Source organism: Hyperoodon ampullatus, assembly GCF_949752795.1.
Source record: "Hyperoodon ampullatus genome assembly, chromosome: 16".
Lineage (NCBI taxonomy): Eukaryota > Metazoa > Chordata > Mammalia > Artiodactyla > Ziphiidae > Hyperoodon > Hyperoodon ampullatus.
In genome coordinates this window covers 17,162,136-17,183,337 of record NC_136929.1, presented here as the reverse complement: position 1 = coordinate 17,183,337, position 21,202 = coordinate 17,162,136, and the positions used below count along the sequence as shown (strand labels likewise).

General features: G+C 34.7%; 1 protein-coding gene across 1 annotated transcript in view; it reads left to right on the top strand.

Moving 5' to 3' along the window:
* Positions 1-21,202, top strand: part of GPC5 (glypican 5) — a gene marked incomplete at both ends in the record, with an annotated part of 1,327,667 nt that overhangs the window by 1,173,291 nt on the left and 133,174 nt on the right. The window lies entirely within an intron of this gene.

Below are 21,202 nucleotides of genomic sequence, written 5' to 3'. Positions count from 1 at the left end.
CATAAAAGGAATAAAATGTATGTTTGGTGCATAATTATCTTGATAACATTACACTCTGATAATTTCTTTAATAGGATATTAAATATGTTAAAAAATATAGACTATGTGCTCAGGAGTATTTGTGCCATAATATACAGGTAATCCTGGTAGAATGACCCGATAAGTAGTTTCTCTCCTTGGCACTAGAAGTTTACATTTCCAATTACATTTAAATTGTTTGAGTAAACCAAGAAAAAAAAATGCTTTGCTAAAATTCTAATTTACAAAGTCTTTTCTAAATTTTTATGTTCCCAAAATAATTCTTATTCTCCAAGGCAACAAACTTAGAAAAACTAATAAACTACAGTTACAGTAAAGTTAGATAGTATTAAGACTCCTTGCTTAGACCACTGTGAACACTGAAGTTGCATGGAAATATGAGAGAATTTCCATGAATCAATATTGACTAGTAATAGGGTTTCATGATTAAAAAGGACGTTTAGCTGTGGGGTTTTAGCTAAACCTTTTTGAAAGTTATTTTCCCAATTGGAAAATTATCAGAAGTAAATCCCTTCAAGAATACATGATTTAAAAATTCATCAAGTTAAATTGTCCTTTATGTATAGTTTCCTTTTTAGATCCCAAAACCACTAATGTGTTTTTACAGAAGAGAGGGCCTTATTATCATTCTGATATTGGATGATATAAATGATGAGAAATGAATGATGACCTATTCGTGATTATGCTTAGGTTTAAAAAGAAAGAGGAGGAATTCTACATAGGGTGGGACGTTTCCTTTACATTTTTTCTCTTAAGTAGTCACTTTTGCATTACTGGGCATACTAAGATAATTGGAGTTCTATATACTGTTGACCCTTGAACAACGTGGCTTTGAACTGAGCAGGACCCCTTATACGTGGGTATTTTTCAATAGTAAATATATTAAATAGTACTACATGATCTGTGGTTGGTTGAATCTACCTAGGAGCCACGTAGGACCTGATGATACAGATGAACCATGGCTAAAGCTACAGAGGGCCCACAATAAATTACACCTGAATTAACCCCTCTTTTTTTAAGGGTCAAATATTTTGCTTAAGAGGTTTTACGCAGACACACATGCACACATATATATGTACATATATACATATAAACTTGAATACATAAATATGTATGTGTACATAAGTATTATGCACTTAGTAAGCATTTAAAGATCTTGATGTCTTGAGTATTGACAGTGCTCATCAGTCTGCTAGTGAGGGGTGCAAATATGGGTTGTACTAGAATTGATATTATGCCTAAAAATCTAGTATGCCTTTACTCTGATTAAATTTAGAGTATGTTAAATAATTTCTAGTTGTTACTTTTTTTTTTGTCTTGCCAACAAACCCCATCTAATATTTTAAAACTGACAAATTTTTATCTGGCCATCCATTCTAAAAAGGTTTACATCTGATGTAGTAAGAAAAATAATGTACTATTTCCCATGAGGTTCTATATTCCCGCTTTGATTTCTATTAAAAATTCATTTTCCTGCTCTTTTTTCAAGTCAGTTTATTATGTAGTTAACAAAGGCTAAATAAGGTACAAATTTCATTCTTAATAAGTTTTTATTGGGCAATGCTATCCAATATAGAAATCACTGACCACATGTGGCTGTGAAGCTCATGAATGCGGCTACTCCAAATTGACATGTGGTGTAAGTGTAAAGTATACACCATGACTTGGGAAAATTAGTATAAAAAAGAACGTAAAATATCTCATTAATAATTTTTGTGTTGATTACATGTTGAAATAGTAATATTTGCATATATTGCGTGAAATAAATATATATTGCAATTAATTTCACCTACATTTTTAATGTTGCTATTCAAAAATTTAGAATAATGTGGTTTGCGTTTGTGGCTTACAAGGTATTTGAACTGGGCAGCACTATGTAAGATTATTGCTTTAAGCTTCCGTTTCTCTCATAGTAAGTATAGTGTTGGCCAAAAAATTCGTTCGGGTTCCCCATAAGATGTTACAGAAAGAGCGTATGGAAACCCGAATGAACTTTTTGGCCAATCCAATAATATCAAAAAAATATATTACAAGATTTTTTAAAGATAATGGAAAGGTTCTTGTTTATACTGTACTCTTCCCCTGCTCTAACCAGATATCCAGCCCAGATGTAATCCATCAGTAAATATTAATATCCAATTAAATAGATAAACAATTCCTTTCCTTTTTTCCTTTATTGTATAATTGATTCACTTTCTATATTTGTAGGGCACAGGCATTTTGCAGGTGCCTTATATATAATCCAGAAATTTGAAATGACAATTCTAGTTGTATATAAATTTCATATAAATATGAATTAACCTCATTTTTATTCTACCTCATGAGTGATTTTATCCAGCATGCTATTAAAATGTATTGATCTGATAACCTGACCAAAAGTGGAGGATTTCAACTGGAAAAAAAGTTTTATAATAATAGTATTGTGAAACAAAGTTTCCAAGAAAGGATGGAGCCAGCTGCCATACTTACATTCTCTTTTGCCCTAGTATTGGTGAACTCAACTTACTGCTCTCAGCCAACAAATAACCATTAGACAGCTCCTTACTCTGCCTTCTCATGAACTTTCTGGCAAAGAGAGTTGAACTGCCAATATAATTCTTCTACCTCTAGGGTAACATTGGCCTCCCCTATTAATGAAGCAGTCACCAATATTTTCCTTTAAATCCCAAGACAAAGTGAAGTACTCACACACGTATTATAGAACATTTTAAATAAGCTATACCCTCTTGAAGTAACTTGTGTTTCATATTCCATCTTCTTATTTTACCACCCTGCTACCTTGATATATCTGTATTTTTAAGTTCCATTCACAAAAAGTCTAGAACATAAAGTCCTTTAGAGGTAGATGATGAAAATTGACCCTACCAGAGAGGAAATTCACCCTTGACTGTCCATCTGCTTCTCAGATATGTAATGCAGATTCAACTCAATGAACATGTTGGCTAGTTTCCTAGAATCTGTTTCCTTGTTGTTTTTTCCCAATTGCCTTGGACTTGCTTGATAGCCAACAGAGCAAATCGAATAAAAGAGGTTGCTGAAAGCACAGATTTGCTATGTAGTAGTGCAGAAATTGCATGCTACTAAGTTTAATTGAGAAACACAGCCAGTTTTCTCACATAATCATAGTGGGAGTAATACTTTATAATTATTTAAAGGACAAGCTCTTCTTTTTTGTAAATACATGTGTACTAAACTGCAGAACTACATACACCCTTAATCCAAGAAAGACCAGACAAGTTCCAATGAGAGCAGTTTTAGTGATTCTAAACGTGGGCTACAATTCTCCAAAATATACAGTATATCTGGTTGGAAAAAATAAAAATGTTTATGACCAGAAGTGAGACCCAATCAGTGGCAAGATGATGAGAAGGGTTTTGCTTGGTTGGATCTCTGATTCTTTTTCTGAATGTTCCCTGAATTATGTTTTGGGCAGGGGCAATGGGCCAACAAAAGACAATCAGATTCCAGATCTCAAAAGCTCATGGGCATGGATGAGCAAGTGTTACAGGGATAAACCATCTCAGTGGATAATTAGTTCTGGAATTTTGTGACCAAGACAGAGAGTAGAGTATTTCCAAAGATGAACTGAGGATATGGTCATAGGTCCTATCATGTGAGTATGTATTTTAAAAAAATATCTGTTTCTGATTTCCAACAGAGGTAGAATCAACTTGAAAAACACCATACTCAGGTGGTTGGATTATTTTTCAATGAATTTCAAATACAGAGGTTATAAAACGAATTTTGTCCAATTTGATGATTCGGAGAAGATAATAGTAAATTAGATAAAATTCATAGCCTCTTCCAAGTTCATAGAACATTTTTCCATTATTCCTGGATTTATCTGTGCTCATTGTTTTTCAATGAAGAGTGTGTGCAGCATGCCTCTTGTTAAGAGTGACCCTGGAAGTATTTATTACAGATTGTGAGAAAGGAAAACTCTTACATTTTGAACATTTCTTAATAACCAATTCCTCAAGGCTATTTATGTATCAGAGTTTGCTGCTATTTCTTCCTTTCCCAGCTTGAGCTCTAAATTCAAGAAACACAAGGCTTAAAGGAGGCTTAGGAAGGGAAAAATAATTCCAAATGATAAACTAAACAAGATAATTTAATCAGAATGTCTCTGGTTTCCTGATAGCAAGTAATACAGAGAATTAACAATTAACAAGAAAATATAGTGACCTCATTCATGATCAGTAATAATGTATCTGAACTGCATGGAGTCCTTGACTTGGCTGTTTACAGTTGCTTTGGAATTTTATCTCTCATAATTTTTTTCAACTCTGGAGAATCTCATTTAACTATTATTATACTGTACTAAGAATTAACCACTGTAAATGATAAAGAAATTACAGACATCCTGAACCACAGCTGACCCTAGAGTTTACATAGGAAAGGAAAAACAAAGAGCAAAAGACAATTACAGAAAAATTATGTTGCAGTGAAGGACAGGGATTTACACAATACATAGCAATTCTGTCTATATGTCAATTTCTGAGCTATAATCTGATCTTGTGTATGTGCACGCACACATAGAATGCTTAAATAGTTAGCTGTTCTAGTTAGTGAAGATTCTGATCTAACAGATACTATGCAAAATGTGACTGTATTTTATAGGTATCTTACCTATAAAATTCTTTCTAAAATGCACCACACACTTCTGCTTGTTAGGTTTTCCTTCTTTGTCCTCGTTGTAAAAGACAAAAGGCTGCAGAGGGTATAAGAAGCAGTGACTGAAGACTTTGCCTTTGGCCAGTGAATTCAGTGAATAAGCCAAAAGTCGACCATTCCATCTCTGTCTAGAAACCTGTTGTCTAAGGCTTTATTCCTCATACAATCTGTCACTGATAATACAAGTAATGAAAACAATGATTTCTTTTCATATTCATATGAAGTGGGCTCTTGCCACTCCTCCTCTATGCTCTCCTGATTCTTGCCTCCTGATTTATATGCCATCAACACAGAATTGTCAATGTTTCACTGAAAACTCTATGCTTGTGGGGTTTTTTTTCTTTTGCTCTCTGGTTGCCCTTTCTCCCTTGTTTGCCTTGCTGTCTTCCTCTCATCTTTAAGACTCAGCTCCAGGTTGATCACATCAGGAAAGCCTTCACTCTAGGTTGCTGAGGGTGCCATTGTTATTCCTCTCTTCGTCTTTTTCATTCTAGATTGTAATACCTATTTCTTCTTCTGCCTCCCTGTTAGACGGTTAGCTCCGTGGAGTAAAGAACTGTATCCCTGGTGCTTAAAACAGTATCACTGTATCCCTGGTGCTTAAAACAGTATCTGGCACAATTTTTGCATGCAAAATATGTCTGATAAATCTTAATGTATGGCTAGTATTACCTTTTTTTTTCCTCACAATGGATTTTTCTGTGTGATATTTTTTAATTGAGGTATAGATAATTTACAATGTTGCATTAGTTTCAAGTGTATAGCAAAGTTATTCATATATATATATGAATAACTATATTATGAATAATATATATATATATATATATACTCTTTCAGATTCTTTTCTATTATAGGTTACTGCAAGCTATTGAGTATAATTCCCTGTGCTACAAGTAGGTTATTGTTGTTTACATATTTTATATATAGTCGTGTGTATATGTTAATCCCAAATTCCTAATTTATCTCCCCACCCCACTCTCCCCTTTGGTAACCATACATCTGTTTTCAAAGTCTATGAGTCTCTTTCCACGTTTTAAATAAGTTATTTGTATCATTATCATATCATTATTTGTATCATTTTTTTAAATTCCACAAATAAGTAATATCATATGATATTTGTTTTTCTCTGTCTGACTTACTTCACTCAGTATGACAATCTCTAGGTCCATCCACGTTGCTGCAAATGGTATTATTTCATTCTTTTTATGGCTGAGTAATATTCCATTGTGTGTGTGTGTGTGTGTGTGTATACACATACATACCACATATTCTTTATCCATTCATCTGTTCATGGACATTTAGGTGGCTTCCATGCCTTTGTTATTGTAAATAGTGCAGCTATGAACATCAGGGTGCATGTATCTTTCCAAATTATAGAGTTTTCTCCAGATATATGCCCAGGAGTGGGATTGCTGGATCATATGGTAGCTCTATGTTTAGTTTTTTAAGGAACCGCTATACTGTTCTCCATAGTGGCTGTACCAATTTACATTCCCACCAACAGTATATGAGAGTTCCTTTTCCTTTTTTACGTTTTATTTTAAAATACAGAGTTTATAGATTCCCAGTATGTTACCATATTGAACTTTGAGAAGTAACTAAAGCAGAATGAAAAAACTAAAACTCAGAGAGATGAACGTTTCACACTAGTTGGGTGTTGAAACTTAGACTTGAAAACAAGTCTTCTGTATACTGAAATAAACAAACAAAACCAAAAAAAAAAAAAAGCAGCAACAGCAGAAGCTTCCTTTAGTACCACTAAACATACAGGGACTGTGCACAAGCCATTTAAAAATATTTTATTTACTCCTCCTGACAACTCTGCAGAAGGAAGCATAGATAACTTTACCCCCTCTTCCAAGTGAGACTACTGAAGTTTGCAGAGCTTCTGTAACTCTCCCAAAATGGTATACACAAAAACAGAAGAGCTGGGAATCAAGCCCTGTTCTGACTCACTCCAAATCTGTGCACTGATGCATGAGACTATAAAACTTCTTAAACCATATCCTTTTTGATATGTTTATGATTATTCCTCCAAAATATTAGTCCATTCCTTGTATCTGTTGGTGAAGTTCAGCAAATACCCATGTTTGATAACATAGCACTAGATATTGAATGAGATATGATCAATGTACTATCTATTATTGATGAGGATCTGGGGCCCCAGCTGGAGAGCAGGAGATGCTAGTTATATGAATTATTAAATTCAGCACTTGCCTAAATGGTAGACTCAAGCAAATACACCCTCCTCGTGACTCACATCCAAACTATATAAGGAAGTCTTATTAAATAATAAAAATACATTCAAATAAGAAATGAGCAAAAATTTAACAGACACATCAAAAAAGAAGATATACAGATGGCAAATAAGCACATTTTAAAAGGCTTATCAGCACTAGTTATCAGGAAATTGCAGATGAAAATCATAATGAGATAGCACAATGCATCCACTAAAATGGCTAAAATAAAGACTGATCACTACCAAAAGTTGGCAGGAGAGTGGTATAACTAGAACTCTCATATTGTTGGTGAGAATCTACAATAGTGCAGCCACTTTGGAAGATTAAAAACTTCTTATTAATATTAGCCATATAACTCATTGTGTAATAGCAATTCTACTCCTAAGGATTCATCCAAGAGAAATGTAAAAAGAACATTAGTTTACAAAAAAAAAAGAGAAAAATAGACACACATCCCCACACACTTCCCTTTGCTTCTGGATATATAACATGACTACAATATTTAACTATCTTTTGGGTAATATTTTTTTAAAAATCAGTTTGACCCAGAGTCATGTTCAGCTATTAAAGAAACAGTTTTATTCTAATTTATGAAAAATTACTCCCAGATTAATAATTCATTCATCCAGGGATTTTTCACTCTGTAGAGAAGCTCTTGCTACATTTTAATTCTCTACACTTACTTCTTTTATTCCTACCACACACCAAATGCTGATTTGCTTCAGTAGTCATCAGTTTCATTAAATACTTACCAATTTAGTTGTTAGAGCAAATAATAAATTGTTTTGTTTTAGAAATTCAACGTGTATTAAAAAACCAAAAGCAAAACCTCTGGGAAATAATTGGGGCTGGAAATCATTTTCTCCTTCTTCCTTCAATTTGTACAAACACTGAGGATTGATTATACATAGGTAGTGATATAGATAGTGATTTTGAGTTGCTAAATATTATGATATAGTTGTATAGATAGTGATATAGATAGTGATTTTGAGTTGCTAAATATTATGGATAAACATTCTAATTTTTTCTTCTTCCCCCTGCCTCCACTTTCCCCCCTTGGTGTCCATAAGTTTGTTCTCTACATCAGTGTCTCAATTTCTGCCCTGCAAACTGGTTCATCTGTACCATTTTTCTAGGTTCCACATATATGCATTAATATATGATATATGTTCTTCTCTTTCTGACTTACTTCACTCTGTATGAGTCTCTGGATGCATCCACGTCTCTACAGATGACTCTATTTCATTCCTTTTTATGGCTGAGTAACATTCCATTGTATATATGTACCACATTTTCTTTATCCATTCGTCAGTCGATGGGAATTTAGTTTGCTTCCATGACCTGGCTATTGTAAATAGTGCTGCAGTGAACATTGGGGTGCATGTGTCTTTTTGAATTATGGTCTTCTTTGGGTATATGCTCAGTAGTGGGATTGTTGGATCATATGATAGTTCTAGTTTTCGTTTCTTAAGGAACCTCCATACTGTTCTCCATAGTGGCTGTATCAATTTACCTCCCCACCAACAGTGCAAGAGGGTTCCCTTTTCTCCACAGTCTCCCCAGCATTTGTTATTTGTAGATTTTCTGATGATGCCCATTCTAACCAGTGTGAGGTGATACCTCATAGTAGTTTTGATTTGCATTTCTCTAATAATTTGTGATGTTGAGCAGCTTTTCATGTGCTTCTTGGCCATCTGTATGTCTTCTTTGGAGAAATGTCTATTTAGGTCTTCTGCCAATTTTATGTTTGGGTTGTTTGTTTTTTTAATATTGAGCTGCATGAGCTGCTTTTATATTTTAGAGATTAATCCTTTGTCCGTTGATTCATTTGCAAATATATTCTCCCATTCTGAGGGTTGTCTTTTTGTCTTGTTTGTAGTTTCCTTTGCTGTGCAAAAGCTTTTGAGTTTCATTAGGTCCCATTTGTTTATTTTTGTTTTTATTTCCATTTCTCTAAGAGGTGGATCAAAGAAGATCTTCCTGTGATTTATGTCAAAGAGTGTTCTTCCTATGTTTTCCTCTAAGGGTTTTATAGTGTCCGATCTTACATTTAAGTCTCTATCCATTTTGAGTTTATTTTTGTGTATGGTGTTAGGGAGTGTTCTAATTTCATTTGTTTACAAGTAGCTGTCCATTTTTCCCAGCACCACTTATTGAAGAGACTGTCTTTTCTCCATTGTGTATCCTTGCCTCCTTTGTCATAGATTAGTTGACCATAGGTGTGTGGATTTATCTCTGGGTTTTCTACCTTGTTCCATTGATGTATGTTCTCTTCTCTGATTGCCATGGCTAGGACTTCCAAAACTATGTTGAATAATAGTGGTAAGAGTGGTCACCCTTGTCTTTTTCCTAATCTTAGAGGAAATGCTTTCAGTTTGTCACCATTGAGAATGATGTTTACTGTGGATTTGTCATATATGGCCTTTATTAAGTTGAGGTAGGTTCCCTCTATGCCCACTTTCTGGAGAGTTTTTATGATAAATGGGTGTTGAATTTTGTCAAAAGCTTTTTCTGCATCTATTGAGATGATATTATGATTTTTATTCTCCAATTTGTTAATATGGTATATCACATTGATTGATTGGCATATATTGAAGAATCTTTGCATCTCTGGGATAAATCTCACTTGATCATGGTGTATGACCCTTTTAATGTGTTGTTGGATTCTGTTTGCTAATATTTTGTTGAGGATTTTTTGCATCTATATTCATCAGTGATAATGGTCTGTAATTTTCTGTTTTTATAGTATCTTTGTCTGGTTTTGGTATCAGGGTGATGGTGGCCTCATAGAATGAGTTGGGAGTGTTCACGCCTCTGCAGTTTTTTGGAAGAGTTTGAGAAGGATGGGTGTTAGCTCCTCTCTAAGTGCTTGATAGAATTCACCTGTGGAGCCATCTGCTCCTGGCCTTTAGTTTGTTGGAAGATTTTTAATCACAGTTTCAATTTCATTACTTGTGATTGATCTGTTCATATTTTCTATTTCTTCCTTGTTCAGTCTTGGAAGGTTATACTTTTCTAAGAATTTGTCCATTTCTTCCAGGTTGTTTATTTTATTAGCATAGAGTTGCTTGTAGTAGTGTCTTAGGATGCTTTGTATTTCTGCAGTGTCTGTTGTTACTTCTCCTTTCTCATTTCTAATTTATTGATTTGAGTCTTCCTATTTTTCTTGATGAGTCTGGCTAGTGGTTCATCAATTTTGTTTACCTTCCCAAAGAACCAACTTTTAGTTTTATTGATCTTTGCTATTGTTTTCTTTGTTTCTATTTCATTTATTTCTCTCTGATATTTATGATTTCTTTCCTTCTGATAACTTTGGGTTTTGTTTGTTCTTCTTTCTCTAGTCTCTTTAGGTGTAAGGTTAGATTGTTTACTTGAGTTGTTTCTTGTTTCTTGAGATAGGCTTGTATTGCTATAAACTTCCCTCTTAGAACTGCTTTTGCTGCATCCAATAGGTTTTGAATTGTTGCATTTTCATTGTCATTTGTCTCTAGGTATTTTCTGATTTCCTCTTTGATTTCTTCAGTGATCTCCTGGTTATTTAGTAACATATTGTTTATCCTCCATGTGTTTGTGTTTTTTTACATTTTTTCCCCTGTAATTGATTTCTAATCCTATAGAGTTGTGGTCAGAAAAGATGCTTGATATGATTTCAATTTTCTTAAATTTACTGAGGCTTGATTTGTGACCCAAGATGTGATCTATCCTGGAGAATGTTCCATGCACACTTGAGAAGAAAGTGTAATCTGCTGTTTGTGGATACAATGTCCTATAAATATCAATTAAATCTATCTGGTAGATTGTTTCATTTAAAGCTTGTGGTTCCTTATTAATTTTCTGTTTGGATGATCTCCAGTGTTGTAAGTGAGGTGTTAAAGTCCCCCACTATTATTGTGTTACTGTCAATTTCCTCTTTTATAGCTGTTAGCAGGTGCCTTATGTATTGAAGTGCTCCTATGTTGGGTGCATATATATTTATAATTGTTATATCTTCTTCCTGGATTGATCCCTTGATCATTATGTAGTGTCCTTCCTTGTCTCTTGTAACACTCTTTATTTTAAAGTCTATATTATCTGATATGAGTATTGCTACTCCAGCCCTCTTTTGATTTCCATTTGCATGGAATATCTTTTTCCTTCCCCTCACTTTCAGTCTGTATGTGTCCCTAGGTCTGAAGTGGGTCTCTTGTAGACAGCATATAGATGGGTCTCGTTTTTGTATCCATTCAGTGAGCCTGTGTCTTTTGGCTGGAGCATTTAATTCATTCACAGTTAAGGTAATTATCAATATGTATGTTCCTATGACCATTTTCTTAATTGTTTTGGGTTTGTTTTTGTAGTTCCTTTTCTTCTCTTGTGTTTCCCACTTAGAGAAGTTCCTTTAACATTTGCTGTAGAGCTAGTTTGGTGGTGCTGAATTGTTTTAGCTTTTGCTTGTCTGTAAAGCTTTTGATTTCTCCATCAAATCTGCGTGAGATCCTTGCCAGGTAGAGATCTTGGTTTTAGTTTCTTCCCTTTCATCTCTTTAAATATATCATGCCACTCCCTTCTGGTTTTTATAGTTTCTGCTGAGAAATCAGCTGGTAACCTTTTGGGAGTTCCCTTGTATATTATTTGTCACTTTTCCTTTGTTGCTTTCAATAAATTTTCTTTGTCTTTAACTTTTGCCAATTTGGTTACTGTGTGTCTCAGAGTGTTTCTCCTTGGATTTATCCTGTATGGGGCTCTCTGTGCTTCTTGGACTTGGGTGGCTATTTCCTTTTCCATGTTAGGGAAGTTTTTGAGTATAATCTCTTCAAATATTTTCTCAAGTCCCTTTTTCTCTCTCTTCTCCTTCTGTGACTCCTATAATGCAAATATTGTTGCATTTAATGTCCCAGATGTCTCTTAGGGTGTCTTCATTTCTTTTCATTCTTTTTTGTTTATTCTGTTCTGCAGCAGTGAATTTCACCATTCTGTCTTCCAGCTCACTTATCTGTTCTTCTGCTTCAGTTATTCTGCTATTGATTCCTTCTAGTGTAGTTTTCATTTCAGTTATTATATTGTTCATCTCTGTTTGTTTGTTATTTAATTCTTCTAGGTCTTTGTTAAACATTTCTTGCATCTTCTCGATCTTTGCCTCCATTCTTTTTCCAAGGTCCTGGATCATCTTCACTATCATTATTCTGAATTCTTTTTCTGGAAGATTGCCTACCTCCACTTAATTTAGTTGTTTTTCTGGGGTTTTATCTTGTTCCTTCATCTGGTACATAGCCCTCTGCCTTTTCATCTTGTCTATCTTTCTGTGAATGTGGTTTTTGTTCCACAGGCTGGAGGATTGTCATTCTTCTTGCTTCTGCTCTCTGCCCTCTGGTAGATGCAGCTATCTAAGAGGCTTGTGCATGTTTCCTTTTGGGAGTGACTGGTGGTGGATACAGCTGTGTGTGCCCTGGTGGGCAGAGCTCAGTAATACTTTAATTCACTTGTCTGCTGTTGGGTGGGAATGCGTTCCCTCCCTGTTTGTTGTTTGGCCTGAGGCGACCCAGCACGGGAGCCTACCTGGACTCTTTTGTGGGGCTAAGGGCAGACTCTGAGAGTGCTCAGGCCAAGGAACACTTCCCAGAACTTCTGCTGCCACTGTCATCATCCTCATGGTTAGACACAGTCACCCCCCACCTCTGCAGGAGACCCTCTAACACTAGCAGGTAAGTCTCGTTCAGTCTCCTATGGGGTCACTGCTCCTTCCCCTAGGTCCTGATGTGCACACTACTTTGTGTGTGCCCTCCAAGAGTGGAGTCCTTGTTTCCCCCAGTCCTGTTGAAGTCCTGCAATCAATTCCCGCTAGCCTTCAAAGTCTGATTCTCTAGGAATTCCTCCTCTCATTGCCAGACCCCCAGGTTGGGAAGCCTGATGTGGGGCTCAGAACCTTCACTCCAGTGGGTGGACTTCTGTGGTTTAAGTGTTCTCCAGTTTGTGAGTCACCCACCCAGCAGTTATGGGATTTGATTTTATTGTGATTGTGCCCCTCCTACCGTCTCATTTTATCTTCTCCTTTGTCTTTGGATGTGGGGTATCTTTTTTCATGAGTTCCAGTGCCTTCCTGTCGATGATTGCAGTTAGTTGTGATTCTGGTGCTCTCACAAGAGGGAGTGAGAGCATGTCCTTCTACTCTGCCATCTTGAACCAGTCTCCCACAAACCATTCACTTTTAAGTTAAAAAAAAGAAAAGCCTGTTCTCACAAAAAAACAGTATTGCTCATAATACAATTTCTACCTAAATTCCTACAGTGATCCCATAATTGGACATTGACTAGTTAGTTTTTATGTTATATTCCTTTAGAATTTATTTTATTCTGCTACCTACTAACTGCCAGTTGAATAATCTAAATATGAATTATTGCACTTTATAACATTACAAAATTATCAAGAACTTATTTTAGACATTTATGACACTAAAAAGACCTCCGTTCAAATGATTCTAACAATCCCAAACTCCTAACAACTCTAAGTTATACCCCGAAATTTGCCTACTTTGCTGATTTTTTATTATTATAAATGGAAATGCTTGGGATACCAATTAAAGCATTATTTGCTATAACTTGATGTCACATATTGTCTTCAAACTTAAGAAAAGTGAAGCCCTTATAAACCACGCAGCTTCTGTTCAAATATTTATAATACATTTTGCTATGAGCATGGACCTCTAAGACACAGATTTAAAAATAAGAACATAGATCTATAGATTAATGACTGATTAAGAAAAGTGGGAAATGAAGATCTTTTCCTTTTTCTCTCGCCGTTGATAAATTTTCCTTCTACACAGACCACATGAAAGCACTGAGATCCTTGTTTCCCATACTAAAGCGTGCTTGTTATTCTGTTCTTGAAGCTGCCCTAGCAGCCGGTGACCTGTTTGAGAACCTACGTTTTCAAACTCCACAGGTGTCCTGGCTTAATGTTACTCTGGAGTGCTTTTAATAGATAAACATACTTTATCTGCTCTGGCAAAGAAAAAATAGGACAAGCAATCAGACAACCATCTTCTCTAACCTGAACTGAATACTTAACATAAGTCAAGGGTAAAGGGAAAAAACGCTCCTTTTACAGTGCCTCAAGATGCCATTGAAGGGCTGGCCTTTACTTTGTATTTATTTATCATATATGTAGGCAGCAACTGGTGCATTAAATAAGCTAGGCTGAGAAAAATAATGATTTAAAGAGGCTTTCACAAACACCATTACCAGAGGCATTTGGAAATGTTATGAAAAGAAAGTCAATAATAGATCCTACTTTAAAGATTAAGCCTTTAAAATATTTGATTCTTTATGGGCCTATATTTGAGTAAAATTTATGGTTCAGTTATCCTAAAATAATAAATAGAAAAATTATTTTATAATTAATCTCAGGACTTTTCTTTGCAGTTATCAAAGATAAACACTGATGAACATAATAAGGAAAAGTTTCCTGTTATATGATGCACATAAATTCAAGTACATTTTGAAATCAAACATATCGCTTCTTTTTTACAGAGAATATTTTGTTGCTATTGCCTGACAAATGTGGCCATGGTTACAGGGGGAAAACATGACAAGACTATATGGGGGGGAATTTCTGATGTGCGAAACACATAATGTATTTAGTTCTGCTCCTATTTACAGAGGACTGCAAGGTTGTACAATGTATTTTCCTCTACCAAAAGTTATCATGCAGCAAAGTCAAGGACGAGCCGTCCAGGGAGACACTCAAATTTGTTAAGGCAAAGTGTAGGAAACATGCGAGCTTGGGTTTGATCATCTATACCTGGTGTAGCGATTCTCTTCCTGGATATTTATGTGCTGTATATACTCTGTCTCCTGACTACTGTTGAGATGGACTTGGATATAGGCAGAAAAAGAATCCAGCAAGGGTCAATGGATATGTATGTTCCAAAAGTCTTTCCTCCTTCCATGGCAACAGAAGAACTCCATCCATTATACAGAGAGCTAGATGCATAGTGAACTAAGTGTAATGCCAAAAATTCTTCTCGGTGCACAGGGAAGACAACCAAAATCTATGCTTTTGCTATCACTGTGATGTCCAGAAAAACTGCACAGCTGGGAGCCACTAAACTGCAAAATAATGCCACTCCACAAATAAGCAGAATTTAGACTCTGGAGCAGAATGTAAGAAAATGAGAAACAAATGTAACTTCTTTATTTCTAGGCTTAAGGAATGAGAATTTCTTAATAACACAGTTAAAACAACAACAAAAAAAAAACTCAGATTTTTTAAAAGTCTATATCCAAAATCAACTTATAGTCCAAATGAAGTATGACCATTATTTTAGGCTATCTGAACAAGGAAGAGTAAGAATTGCTAGTTTCAAAACCCCAAAATCTGTGACCAGGAAACTCACCAAACTCCCCAGCCCTTAGACCATGTTGGTGCCTTTCCATGTATTGCCAACTTTGTTAAAGTGCTCAGAAAAGTATTATTCTGAATCCCACTTTGAACAGCTAGGCTTAAAAAGAAATAACTCTTGTGGAAGTGATGGACTGGATTCTTTTGTAATAAAAGGGGTGTATATAATTTGGGATTAGTATTATCTAGGGAAAAAACATTCTAACATGATGGATTAAGTAAGTGTCTTACTCACACATGCTATTAAGTCACTACCTATGGAAGACAATCAAAGAGGCTTATAATATTGACCTCTTCCAGGTTTAATGAGGCAAGGAAAAACCTCCATCTGTCCTATTTAGGGGTCGTTGCCATTATAAAACTATCATTAAATATCCAGTTCAAGGGTAAATTTGAGAAATGACTCTTTAGACAATGCAGATGGGTACCTAGCTGAAACTTTGATTAGAAACCCTTAAACTGCCAACCTACTATTTTTCTTTTGATTTTTAATCATATTTTATTTATTTTTCTTTCTTTTGATTTTAGTCTTTATTCAAGACAAGTTTGGGCTATATATCTCAGTATAAAGTAGACTTCATCTCAACTTTCCTTCCAATTTTGGAAAAACACTGCATTGTTCCATAGAATTTTTTAAAGTTTTGTCTCCAAAGCCTTTTTTTTTTTAAACAAGTAAGCTTATTTCAAATGAGCTAGACAGAAGAAAAAGAAAGAAAGAAATGACTATAAAATGTATGTAGTTTACGTATGGTTTCAAGGGTAAATACTTTGCTTCTGTTTGAAAGGGTACAACTAAACATCATTGTATTGTATTTTCCATCTCATTTAAGTTGACACTATCAAAAAAAACCAAAATGTCTCTGCTAGGAAGTAAGTAGTTTTTATCTTTCTTTTCAACCATGGATTCTTTTGTAATCCAGTGAAAGCCAAGGGACTCATTGCCAGAAAAATGCACTTAGTCACTTATTACAAAATGTTGCATATATTTTCATAAGACTTAAGAAATACATGGGCTCCAGTTAAGAGTTCCCAAACATGAGATGGAAAACATTCTATCAAACCTCTCTTTTGGATTATAAAACAAAAGGAAAACAGATTAATGGGATATGGGCAGATTCTTTACTGTAACAACAAAAAAAGTGTTGATTTGTTTTGATAGAAATAAAGACTAGAATTCCAGAGTGTGATTTAATTACACAAAGAAAAGCTAATTTAGTTAGGAATGCTTAAAGTCAAGACAATCATGTATTTTAAATACAAAGTTTAGATTACTTGCCAATTTTAAAGTTATTCTTCAGCAGAAATTATAAAAATTGCTACTCAGTACATGACTCATATTTCCCATTATGTATTTTCACTTTGAATCCGTATAATCGGGCTAAGCCAAAAAAATATGTTCTTAGATGATATCCAACATAATGGAAATAGCATGGGTTTTGAAATGGGTTCAAATCCCAGCTCTGCTTCATATTAACAAAGTAACTTTGAGCATACCTAAAGATTGATTTCCTCTTTTGGAAAATATGGGATAATAATATCTACTGTTAGAGCTGTTGGGAGTATTAGAGATAGCTACATGAAACATCCAATCCTGTTCCTGAGGATTGCAATTCATTTTTCATAATTCTAACAATTAAGGGTAAGATTCATATTAACTCAGCATTACATTCACAGGAATTAAATATGCATCTATCCTGAATTACTAGATCAAGCAAAGAGTCTTAACTCTCCAAATAACTCTTTCTTCTTAGTATGAATTGGACAAAATGCAGTTCCTTATTTTCTTTCCCTAATAGAAAACATTTAAGTTAATCACAGACCCATAGTCAAACCTGATAAGGAGTCAAATGTACCTCATTATTTCTTGCTACTGAAAATCATGATTTGTACTTAGAGTGCCTCAGTATTATGGCCATATTGGTATAGTGGCCATGTATCACTTTAGCCAGACGTGACTCTCTTAGTTTCATAAATTCACTGAAAAATCACCACAGGACTTACTCACCCCAGCCCTCCTCCAAGTAAATTCTATTTTCTAGTTTTTAATAGGGAAAGAAACTTTGGAGAAAACTTGGACTTGAGTCCACAATAAATATTCCTATGAAAAAAAGATTTTTTCTATTGTTATTTTTCCCCTTCTTTCATCTCAGTCAGGATGTTGCTAAGATAGAAAGTAATAGGCAATGTGTCTTTGCAGGCCTTGTGATATTTCTTTTTAGCTTAGTTTCTTCAGGTTCTCACTGCATATTTGTTTCCAGAAATAAAAAAATTTTAGGCCTGTTTGAGGTCAGAATGGTGTATATCTCATCTAAAATCAAATTCTACCTTATGGTGAGACACTTTTACAGTAGAATAATTAAAGAATAAAAGACCACGTTGGAAAAAACTATTTTCCCCCTTCCTGTGATTCTCATTTTAAGTAATGATTATCTTAATTGAACAATTTCCTTGTGTTTTGTAAATGGGTTTGTAGTCTAAGAAAAAATATGTTATATTTTGAAAACTCCAAATATGATTTATTTTGTCTTATTGATTTTAATCCATAAGTTTAAATTTCATCTTATGGAAAAATATGTTAAATTATCATTATTGCTTTCAAAGGTGTTTAAGTTCTGAAATTATGCTAGGTCAGAAATAAAGTAATATTGCTTCTTCAGAATCAGAAATTTTTTTCTCAAAGACAACTTATACTTTTTAAATTTTTTACTCAGACTATAGAATTTGTACTTCAGGAATTTGGGGCAGAAAATTCTTAGAAAAGAAATCAGGCCCACCAATTTCTTAATAAAAATAAAGCATTGGCCTTCTTTATCATGTTACATCAATATACTTTTATACGTGTGTAGAATGTGTAGTTAATGGTCTACAGGTGATGAACTGTATCACCTGTCAGACTACGTCTTCACAAATGTAGCATTGAAAGCTTCAGATGTAGGACTATAGAGTGGGTTTTATGTTAAACCTTGGGCAGAGTTTTACAAAGACCTACTTAATAAATTCAACCATGGTGTCTACAGTTTTATCATCTTCCTGAAGTTGGTATTTAGATACTGAACTTTAGAAGATATCCTTTTGCTATAAGAGTCCAACTTTCTTTTCATTTCCCAACTACTATGACAGCTATGTTACTATTTCCTAAATTATAATCTTCCTTTAAATTTGTTACCATACTGCCTAATGACATAAACTTTCCAAGTACATATTTGTTCTTCGGTCCTTCTTTTAGATTGAAATGCTTAGAAACACACAATTCAGTTTCAGACTTGAGCAAGGGTGAGCAAAGTCTATGACCCGAATTTAAAATCCTTCTTTAAAACAAATAAGTGACATTAGTTTGGCAATTTGGAATCTAGGATAAATTTGAGTGTGTAAGGAAGTCTACTCGAGGAATTAAGTCTACCTATCAATAGATAAACCTATCAGTCTCTCTTTGGAGATTAGTTCTCAGTGAGGTTACTTTTAATAAGCTAATGTACTCTGAGATAAAACACATATTGTTAAAATTCCCATGTTATATGTTAAGAAAATTGAGCATTGCTTCAAATTAAACTGATTAGAAATGATCAAAATGGAACACTTCCACTTCACCTAACTATGAAACAGAGAATTTGAGAGAGCTTTAGATTTTAAGTGGAATGAAATGGCTATGGCTTTTATACTGGTTTTTAATCACTTACTCTTAATATAACCTGAAAGTATAACTTATGACTTCATATTGAACTTGTTTTTCAAATAATGATACATCCATTCAGTGGTTCCCATTGCCTTTTAAAGTAGCAGATCATGTGCTAGGAAACAAGCATTTTCTGGAGTGACTAGGTAGTACCAGGCTTCACTTTCCTGCTTCACCTTCTAGTCTGTGCCAAAAGTCACATTATTTCGTGACATAAACTTAGCTGTTTCACAGAAGAGCTGAAGGTTAGAGGCAGACCCCCAGGAGAGAGTGCATGATCTGTAAAGTACTAGAAAAGATGATGCTTTTATTTGAACCTCTCTACCATTTCAGGTTTGATATTAACTGCATTTAATTCAGTCACTTTTCCCATCAAGATGTCTTGAAACCATGGCACATGATTTAAGATTAACTAAAACACCTTTGCTCTACATGATTCAATCTGTTCAACATACTGGAGATCAATGTATTTGTGTTTCTCTTTCTATGAACAGATGATTCTATTTAAGTCACTGAAAGATAATGTTTGTATTTGTTCTTGTGACCCTTTCAACCCATTGTTTCTTTTCAGAAAGAGGACTTCTGAATTATTTCTTAATAAATGATAAAGCCTTCCAAATTTAACTGTGTATTCTGTACTTAAATTCACTTTCTCTCTTGATATGGGATCACAGCTTGTTCCCCAACATAATGTTACTTGTCTTTGTTTCCTTGTTCAAAATCAGGTGTTGCAATGATGAGAGCAGAAGATCAGGTTCCAAAACAAGGTCAAGCAATAAACAATGTATTTTATTAGTGGTCTGTGAGACTTTAAAGGCCCCATCAATATGGCCGCAGAAAATTGAGATTGCTTCTGTAAAGATAAATACTCTGTTCTGAATTTGCTAACAAATTAAAGCCCCCCAAATATGTTTATTTATGGAAAGAAAAGGGGAAAAACCTTATTGAGAGCTATAATTCCTAGGAATAAGGATGTCACCTGAAATGCTATTGATAGTGGAAAATAAAATGTAAATATACTGCCTTACCATGTTTTCCCTTAATTGTGGTAGAAAGGCACTCAAATTCTTTTTATCATAGTAATAAACAAAAGACATAGGATATCTGTGTTTAAACCACCTTGGCTTAACATAATTTGTAATGGCCATCATTAGGAGTTTATGTGGACCCTGTTTTATGTCAACCACACTAAGATAATGTAGCTTCGGGTGCTATATCCATGCTCTTTGAAATGTGCGTGTAAACAGACACTTTTTTCCATGTATCTGTTTTGTCATTTATTCTGCTGTGTAAACACTGTTATGAAATTTAGTCTAATCTTTTTTTTGGTTAATTCAAACATTTTCACTATGTTCAGATAAATGTAACCAAAGCCATATGTTGGTCTCAGCACTAAGAGAGCTCACTTAATGTAAACACAATTCAACTTCCTCCATTTCTATTTTCAGTCCAGATGTTGCCGTTGTTCACAATGCTTTTCCCTTTGCCTCCTAACAGACCTCCCAGAAATCAAGAGCTTCCTTTCCAACCAGTCTGTGTGTGGATGTCTACCTTGGAATTCCTGTTAGGCTTCACAACCTCCATAATAAAGTTACAAGTGGCCCCACTCAACCTTGGCAGAAATCCCAAGCAATTCATCTCTTTATTATCCACTGTCTTCTTTATGGATTCTCAATTCAGTGGACACTTATTCAGGCTTCATTTGCTGTGCAGAATTCTGCCATCTACCTTCTCCCTTGTGAAAAGAAACATGCTCTTAATGGATTCTGCTGACTCTCCATTCATTTTCAAGACTTCATGGGAGATGGCCTTCTTTATACACCAGCCTCCTTGAGAACTGTCTTCTCCATCCTTTATCTGCTGTCACCATATCATCTGATCACTGAATCACCACATCTTCTTTGCATCTTCATCTTCTCTAACATTTTCCCATCTCCAACTCATTGACTTAGTCTATTTTCATACTTCAAATGAAAATATGTATTGATATGTGTTTTTCAGTGCTTTAAATTTTCACCTTTTGTGGGTTTTTTGTTTGTTTGATGACCCTTGATGACTTTTTTTCATGGTCTAATTTAAGTCTTTGGACGATAACTTTCAAAGAAAGCAGCATAGAATTAGAAGATAATTTCTAGTATGTTACCTTTTAGGACTGCTTGCTTTATACATAGCTTGTCTCTCAATGCCCCATTTGCTGTAG